The 9,558-nt window shown below is 37.5% G+C and overlaps 1 pseudogene; it reads left to right on the top strand.

Annotated features, from left to right (window-relative positions):
• Positions 1–1,482: 1,482 nt before the first annotated feature.
• Positions 1,483–4,258, top strand: LOC148697000 (uncharacterized; annotated as a pseudogene).
• Positions 4,259–9,558: the final 5,300 nt, after the last annotated feature.

The following is a 9,558-nucleotide window of genomic DNA, read 5'->3' on the forward strand; positions in this document are numbered from 1 at the left end:
ATTTTCAGCCACAATTTATGGAGAAACCCTTATGCCATTCAGAAAATCCTTGCCGCAAGCCCAAGACACCATTCTGCATCATTCATTCAATCCATTGACTTCCATCTCCAACCTGCCGTAACCTTTCACCCTAATCAGCCATCATTCATCATCCTAAGCAAGAATACACCATTCATAACCCCCAAAACCACCAACCACACCTTGTGCCACAGCAAGGAAAAAGGAGGAAAGCCCTAGACGTGCATGCCATTCGACTTAGAGTTGATGGAACGTTTTAGGTGTAATCTTTTTTGTGTTTTCAATGTTTAAATTCACTTATCCTTGTTTTGTGAGTATGAGGAACTAATCCCCTCTTAGCTAGGGGGAATTTCGAAACCATGGCTATATTTGCAATATGATTTGATTACTTCCGGTTGTGATTTCATGAATTGTGAATTCAATTTACTTATCCGTTTGAATTAAAACTTGTTTGTGTATGTGGGTTGAGAGTGCACACTTAATTTGCATGCATAAATTTGATGCTAGGATATAAGGGAGCTTCACCTAATCGTTGTGAACTTACATTCATAAGTAGTAAAGGTTGTTAGTCACAATCATGTTAAGTAAATTCCTGGCATAAGTATCATGCGCTTTCATAGTTACGAACACCTTATCAAAACTTAGGATTTTCATAGAATTTAATGATCTTTGATTGTTTCTCTATTATGCGATTTCATGGAGAGAACTGTTGAGGAATAATTTGATTGCAACGCGCTAATTCCATTCAATTCAATGACTTGAGGAAAATCTGAGGGTTAATTTAAACGTACCTAATTAACTTCGGGTGTTGAGGTTCATGGTTCATTGAAAAAGCAACTGAGATTGTTTTGTATGCAAGTATGTCATGTGGGAGAAAGACCTCCTAGCTAGCCCATCATCCATCTATTTCCACCAAATTCGTGCAAATATGCCTAGTTTTAGTTCTTGTTTTGTTTACTTTATTTTCAACCAAAACCAAATCCCCCTATATTTTGGAGTGTCTAACTAGTTAGGATATGTTTTAGATTATGTTTTCAAGTGTTTTGAGTCAAGTTAAAACCAAAATTCGTCCAAAATTGTGTTTAGAGTCAAATATGCCCAGTTTGTGTTTTTAGGCAGTTTTGAGTGTTTTTAGCTTATTTTGAGTCTTGTGATCTTGTTTTGAGTCTTTTAAGTTTAGTTAAGTGTTTTAAAGCTCAGATTTATCTATTTGAGTTAGTTTAAGGAGTTTTAGCAATTCCTCTTAATCCCCGGTTTAAGAACAATCCCTACTTACATATATACTACAATTGTCAAAAGAGGGTTTAATTTGTGTATTAAATTAATTTTCGCATCAAATTTTGGCGTCGTTGCCGGGGATTAGCAACTTTGCTAATCCCTTGTTATTTCTTTTTGTTTATTTTCGTGTGTTGTTGGTTTCAGTTGCTAACCTTGTTTTGTTTTCTTGTTTTTAGGTACTAGTTTATGACTCGGAGTTCTCAACTGGTTCGTGCGCATATCTTAGACTTTGACGACGATTTTGAGCAAACTTTGTGAAGGAAGAAGAATCAACAAGAGCCTCAACCACCTCAACCTGCACCAGATCTTGAAGAAGATGAAGTACAAGTGGAAGAGGAGACCACGGCTTAGATTTTTGAGGAAGAACAAGTTATGGCAGCAGACAATCGAACAATCAAGGAGCTTTCCACTTCGGGATTAGACAATGCCATGCCTCTATGCATTCAATATCCAAGGGCAGCCCTAAACAAGATCGACGAGTTTGAATTAAATTCTAGCTTATTGCACCATATACCTAAGTTCCATGGATTGTCCATGGAAGATCCTAACAAACACTTAAAGGAGTTTGAGGTTGTTTGCTCAAGCATGACCCCAGTGAATGTTGATGGGAGCATTTTGAAGATGAAGGCTTTTCCCTTTTCTTTCTTGGAAAAGGCTAAAGATTGGTTGTATGAACTAGCCCCCGAAACTGTCACATCATGAGAGAGTATAAACGGGCGTTTTTGGAGAAGTTTTTCCCAACTTCTCAAGTCATTCTTTTACGCAAAAGAATTAGTGGCATTCAGCAAAGCCAAGGTGAATCATTTCCAACTTATTATGAACGTTTTAAAACTCTTGTTGCTTCATGTCCACAACGCTAAATGAAGGAGGAGCTTCTTCTTCAATATTTCTACGAAGGGCTTCTACCAATTGAACGCCAAATGCTAGACGCCTCAGCGGGATGAGCTTTAGTGGACAAAACGCCCATAGCTGCCAAGACTCTTATTGCCAACCGAGCTTTAAATGCTCAACAATATGAAGGCATTGGTCAAAGAGACATACCACGACAATAAGAAGTTAATGAGGTAAGTGCTATTTCTGAACTTCAAAATCAAATGGCTAACCTTACTTCTCTTCTTTCGCAGGTGGTTGAAATACCAAAGGTACAAAGTGTGGCTGTTTATGGCGTGTGCTCAATGAATGGACATTTCACGGATAAGTGCCCTCACTTGATCGAGAACGGAGGGTGGGAATCTACCAATGCTGTGGGTTATGGGAACCAAAACCAACCAAGGAGTGATCATTTCTCTAATACATACAATCCCGGTTGGAAAGATCATCCAAATTTCAAATGGAGGGAGCACCAACAATCGCAACAACAAAGAGCATTTAGGCAGCAACCACTGGGATTCTACCAAAGGCCATATGCACCCACACAACCCCAAGCACAACCTGCCAAATCCAAATCAGGTTTGTCCATAGATAATGATTAAAATTTTCAATTACTAACTTCTATGGCGCAAGGAATGCAAAATAGGGACAAAAAGGTTGATGAATTAGAGAAGCAAGTAGGGCAGATTGCGGAGTTCATGGGCCAATTCAGAGAACAAGGCAAGTTGCCTAGTTCAACCGTTGTCAACCCAAAAGGAGGATTCGAATTTGCCAAAGCAATCATGTTGCGAAGTGGAAAACAAGTTGGAACGGCCTCACAACCATTAAATCAGCCCCAACTAAGGACGAAAAGTTGCAATTGGAGGAGGAGGAGCAAGAGCAAGCCACGGCAAGGGTAGCACCACCCATGTCGCAGCCACCCAAACGCTCCCATTTGTCTTCCAAAGGTAAGGAGGTTCCAAATTCGATCATTTCTAATGTTATTCCTCCAAATGTACCCTTTCCTCGTAGATTCATGCAATCGAAGAAGGAAAAGGCTGAAAAGGACATTCTGGAGAAATTTAGAAAAGTACAAGTCAATATACCACTTTTGGATGCAATTAAGCAAGTTCCAAGGTATGCCAAGTTTTTAAAAGAACTTTGCACCACTAGGAAGAGAATTTCGAACAAGGAGGTTGTCAAGGTAAGTGAAAATGTCTCAGCCATCTTACAACGTAAAATGCCCCCTAAATGCAAAGATCTGGGTAGTATTACAATTCCTTGTAATATTGGCAATAATCATTTTGAACATGCCATGCTAGACTTAGGTGCATCTATTAATGTCATGCCTTACTCAATTTATGCATCTATGAACCTAGGTGAGTTAAAAAATGATGGTGTGATTATTCAATTGGCCGATAGATCTAATGCCTATCCAAAGGGTGTTTTGGAAGATGTTTTGGTGCAGGTTGATCATTTAATCTTTCCGGCTGATTTTTATGTGCTTGAAATGGAAGACTCGGTTCATTCTCCACCCTCGCCACTCCTACTTGGAAGACCATTCATGAAAACAGCCCAAACAAAGATTGATGTGGCCAAGGGAGCATTAACAATGGAGTTTGGTGGTGATATAATTCAATTCAATGTTTATGACTCTATTAAGAATCCTAATGATGTTCGTTCTTGTTTTGCCATTGATGTGCATAAGGATATAGGGCAGGAACAATCCACACCTATCAAGAAGGATGCATCAAGAACCACCATTGAAGAGGGAATTGGAGTGGTTGCCCTAAAACCACCCAATCTGGCCGATAGTAGCCATAGTGACATTGTTGATAGGGCTGCCACTTTTGAGCCTCCATCACAATATTTTTGTAAGTCTCCAACCCGAATTCCAATTCCCATTTCAACTAATAGGTTGTTACCTTCTTTGGTGCAGGTACCCAATCGAATTCAAGGTGGTGGGAGCATTTACATAGACTTTAGGAACCAAAACACCACAATCAGGGAGGATCACTATCCCCTTCCATTCATAGAGCCCTACTATGAGAATTTCGAGGAGCATGTTATGGATGATGTACCTCTCCATGATGTGGGTACTAGTGAAGCTTAACATGGCATATTCGTTCGGCTGGAAGACGTTAAAGCAAGCGCTTCTTAAGAGGCAACCCATGCATTCAACAAGGAGAAGTTGGAACTTCCACTCCAAACCTATATTTGCGTTTCTAAACCCTTCTCTTTGCTGCTCTATTTTATCATGCTTAGTTGTTTGTTGTTTGTTTGCTTTTGTGTGAGTCTTCGTGCGAAACATTGAGGACAATGTTTGATTTAAGTGTTGGGGGGGGGGTAAAACAAGTGTTTTTATGCAAATTTGTGGGATTCTATCACCTATCACTTCTAATGTTGTTTCTCACTGTTTTTAAGTGTTTTTAGTGCATTTTGAGCTGTTTTGGTGTGTTTTGAAGTAAAAATCCGAAAATTTGAAAAAATAAATAAATAAATTGAAAAAAGTGTTTTGAAAATGCCAAAAAGAGTTGTTTTTGTGTGTTTGTTTGTGTCTTAGGGTACCTTCCAACACAATGATGAGGATTTGGTTTTTAATGCATGACTGTTAAAGAAAGTTACAAACATGGATGAAAGTTTAATTTACTCTTTGGTTTATGCTTGGTTATAGTTATAGTTTATGAATTCACATGTAATCACAAAAAGAAAAAAAATCAATTTTTGTAACATGCTTGAAAGAAGGAACTCAAACTAACGCTATGTCCCTGAGAGACTTGAGCCTAAAATGTTCTTTGGAGAGTATAAATCTGTGATTTCTTGTTTTCTAAAGTCGTTGCATGATCTCATCATTCTTTGCTTGGTTGCTACTTAGAATGTATTTCATCATTATAGTTCCAAATACTAGAACTCATGCCCATTTCATTCAAAGCATGATATTGATTGCATAACATACAATAAGATGAAGTTGTTTAGTTAAACCAAAGCCAAATAGCCTAACCCTTTTGCATATGTATTGTAGGATTACCCCTTTTGAGCCGTTTGAAGCCTATTTTCTTTGTTAGCCACATTATCCTCACCTAGCCTAGATTAGGACTTTCCATACTTGTGTTCTTAAAGGATAGTGAAGCATGACTTAGAATGAATTCCTTTTGATCAACACATTGCAGAAAACAAGTGTGGGGGAAGGTAATAGGGCATGGCAAAGAAAGAGAAAAAAAAAAAAAATTCGTGAAAAAAAAAAAAAGAAAAGAGAAAAGTTGTAAAAAGAGTTGAGAAATAAGTGAAAATGATCTCACAAGGGTTGGTTGTTGAAGAAAGGGTCCAAAAGTTTGAATTTGACCCTAAATTTTGCATGAATCTTCCCTCTGTGTTTAAAAGTTGATTTCTGCCATAAAAAATGAGTTTAAGTGTCAATTTCATTACTTTGCTTCCTATTGCTTTAAGATCCCTTGTTTATCCTTTACCTTTCTTTTTTAGCCAATACCTTAGCCTCATTATAAACCCCAGACTTCTATCTTGATGTTATGTGGTCAATATGTGGAGTTTGAAATTGGTATGAGCATATAGAATCCCTGGTTCTCGCTTCTAAGTAGTAGCATTCCATTCATGAGCTCATATATATACATGCATTAATAATTCCAGAACGTGCTTCCTTTGTTTAAAACATATGTGAGTGGCTCGTCTACATGTTTACATTAATCTTCTAACATATACCTAGTGTAGGGAGTGTAGTCAGAAAATATGAGTGAAAATAGAGAGTATATCCGGTGAGGAATTGAGGGAATTCTCTAAGGCATGTTACAACATTCAAAATGTTGTTTTAATTGATTAAATGTGAGCTAGTGAATGGTGACTATGATTAAGTATGCTCGAGGGTAAGGATTGCTTAAATCTATGTGAGTGGTGATCCTTGACATGTTATGTTTCATTGGAAATCCCTGAGGCAAATGTTGGAAGGTTTAGATTGTATGTTTTGTTTCTTTTGTTTGTTTGTTTTGCTCGAGGACTAGCAAAAGCTAAGTGTGGGGGAATTTGATAGGAGCATATTTATGCGACTTAGTTAGCTTGTTCTTGTGCATTTGTGTTGCTATTTCTTAGTTAATGTAGTATTTCAAGTCATTTTCGTGTGTTTGTAGGTCCAAAGGGTTAACGTGGCAAGAAAGTGCATTTTGGTGCATTTTGGAGCAGTTTTGGGCACTAAATGGATAGCACATGTATGGGCCAAGATGGATGGACGAATTTGGAGTTCAAAAGGCTAGGAATCTAATAAGAAGATGAAGAAATTAAATTCAAGACAAAGATGATAAGGAATCAGCTCAAAAGAGGAAACATTATCCAAAACCTTATCCAACCTTATCTTATCCTATCCTATCCTAACCTTATCATGCCTTAATCTTAGCTGCAAGGGGACCTAAATATATATTTCTAGAACCTATTTCTAGAAGCATTCTCTTCTAGAAGTCCCAAATCAGCCGCAAAACACATTATTTCTAGAAACCCTACAAAGGTAGCGACTATTCACTTCTAGAATGCCTTGCCTTGCCTTGCAATCTACTCCCCTTTTCCCTCCAATACTTACCGCACCCCTCTATCCCTTTTCCCTTGTGGATTCTGATTTATTAGGCCTTATTCCTTGTGGATTTGGATTATACAAATCCTTTTCTGAAATTAATTGGGCCAAACCCTCATCCTAAGTGGATTTAATGACTTGTGTCGAACCCTAAGGCTTTAATTCTTAAAATCTGCTAAGTTGTAACCCCAATTTAATTAACCCTAGGGTTGGGCGAACATATATATTGATATTTTCAGCCATAATTTCGGGAGAAACCCTTATGCCATTCAGAAAATCCTTGCCGCAAGCCCTAGACACCATGCTTCATCATTCATTCAATCCATTGACTTCCATCTCCAACCTGACGCAACCTTTCACCCTAATCAGCCATCATTCATCATCCTAAGCAAGAATACACCATTCATAACCCCAAAACCACCAACCACACCTTGTGCCGTGATAGGAGCATATTTAGGCGACTTAGTTAGCTTGTTTTCCTGCATTTATATTGTTAGTTCATAGTTATTTTAGTAGTTTAAGCTATTTTCGTGTGTTTTTAGGTTCATATGGCTAAGGAAGCAAAAAGGTGCATTTTGGAGCAAAATTGGACTTGGAATGGATAGCTTATGTTTGGAGCAAAAGGAATGGACGAAATTGAAGACCTAAAAGAGAGAGGATTCCTAATCACAAGAGTTAGGATTTCTAATCACAAGAGGATTCCTAATCACAAGAGGAGTCCTAATCAAATGAGGAATCCTAGCCAAAGAAGGTTTCCTACTTGAAGTAGGAAAGTTAAGCCAAGGTTTCCTATTTTGGTTTAACCTTTCCTAATCCTAAATGTCCTTAAATTCTAGCAAGTTTGAAGGCACCTTATGTATTTTAGGACACAAAATAAAGTTCCCTTGCAACCTAAAGTCCATGCCGTGGCCTCCCTTAGTGTTTCCCTTCCTTGCCGTGCAAGGGAGGGCCTTGTTTCCTATTCTAAATCATTAAAACACATTCCCTTTTCATCTAAAACTCAACCACAACTTACATACCTTTTCTATTCCAAAATCTTTGCCTAATTTCAGAAATAAAGCACATTCCCTTTCTTGCAATCCTTTGCTGCAAATTACCATTCCCTTTCCCTTGATTTTCTGACTTTGTGTTTCCTTTTCTTTAACAATTTGGAGTTAAATCCTTTCCTAAACTATGTAATAAAACCTTAGGATTCTTTCTTCCATATAAATACCCAATGTCGCACCCTTATTGAATGTTAATCACCCTTCCATACAACTTGCCTTCATTCGCACAGAAACACAACCTTGTCGCAGCCTTCCATCAAACTTTCCACCATTCTCCTCCTTCCATACCTTCACCCAAACCTCCATACACCATCCTTAACCCTTGCCGCACCACCCTACCCTCCTAAATCCATTCACAACCCAGAAAATCATCCACAAAACCACCCTAGACTCTTGTGCCGTGACTTAGCAAGGAATAAGAGAAGAAAGACGAAGCCTTGGACGTTTGTGCATTCAAGTTGGAGTGTTGGAACATTTTTAGGTGTAATCTATCTTTTGTTTTCAATGTTTAATTCTATTTTTTTTTTGTTTTGTTATGAACATGAGAGACTAAACTCGTTTTAGCTAGGGGATGCTTTGAAACCATGATTAGGTTTATAATATGAGTTGATTAATTCCCGTTGTGATGTCATAAATTGTGAATGCAATTTACTTAACCACTTGATGGATAACTTATTCTTGTATGTTGATTAGGGAGGCCTACTTAATTTGCATGCTTGAATTTGGTGCTAGAATATAAGGGAGTTTCACATAATCGTCACACACTTATATTCACAAGTAGTTAAGGTTGTTTTCACAATCATGTTAAGTAAATTCCTAGCATGAGTATCATGATGTCATAGTTACAAGTGCTTTGTCAATACTTATGATTTCCATTGAACGTAATGATCTTTGATTGTATCTCTATTATGATGTCATGTAGGGGACTTTTGAAGAATGCGTTGGGTTGTCGTATGATGTCATCCAATCCAATAACTTATGGGAAATCTGAGGGTTAGTGATGTCACGGTTAATCTGGGGTATTGAGGTTCATGGTTTATCGAAAAAGCAACTGGAAATGAATTTATGTTTGAATGTATCATGTGTGGGGAAGTATCCCTTGGCTATTTAATCATCCATTGGTTTTTCTCATATTCGTCAAAATATGTTTTAAGTCTTTAATTTACTTGTTTTTCTTTTAAATTCGTCCAAAATCAAATCCCCTTTACTTACTTGTTTCAAATTTGTCCAAAAGTGTGTTTTTGAGTCTTTTGAGTCAAAACTAATTGTATTTTCATCCAAATTAAGTCCTAGAGTCTAAATTGAGTCTTTTTTTATTGTTTTGAGTTGTTTTGAGTCTTTTAAGTTTGTTTTGAGTCATCCAAGTTTAGTTCAGAGTCTTTTCAGTTTGTTTACGTGTTTTGAAGCATATTTTTACATCTTTGAGTCAATTTTCATTAGATTAGCAATCCTTCCTAATCCCCGGCCTAGAATGATCCCTACTTATATCTATACTACAATTGTCAAAAAGAGGGTTTAATTTGAGTGCTATCTTTTATCACATTAAATTTTTGGCGCTGTTGCCGGGGATTAGCAACTTTGCTAATCCCCTGTTGTTTCTTTTTGTTTCTTTTTCATATAGTTTTTGTTTTAGCTACTGACCTTATTTATGTTCTTGTTTGTAGGTACTAGTTTATGACTTGTAGTTCTCAACCTATTAGTGCAAACATCTTGGATTTTGACGACGATTTTGAGCGCACTTTGAGAAGGAAGAAGAAGGACCCAGAACTTCACCCATCAAGTTCTAGTTTGGCT

Source organism: Pyrus communis, chromosome 5 (genome assembly GCF_041283825.1).
Source record: "Pyrus communis isolate YQ-2024b chromosome 5, ASM4128382v1, whole genome shotgun sequence".
Classification (NCBI taxonomy): domain Eukaryota; kingdom Viridiplantae; phylum Streptophyta; class Magnoliopsida; order Rosales; family Rosaceae; genus Pyrus; species Pyrus communis.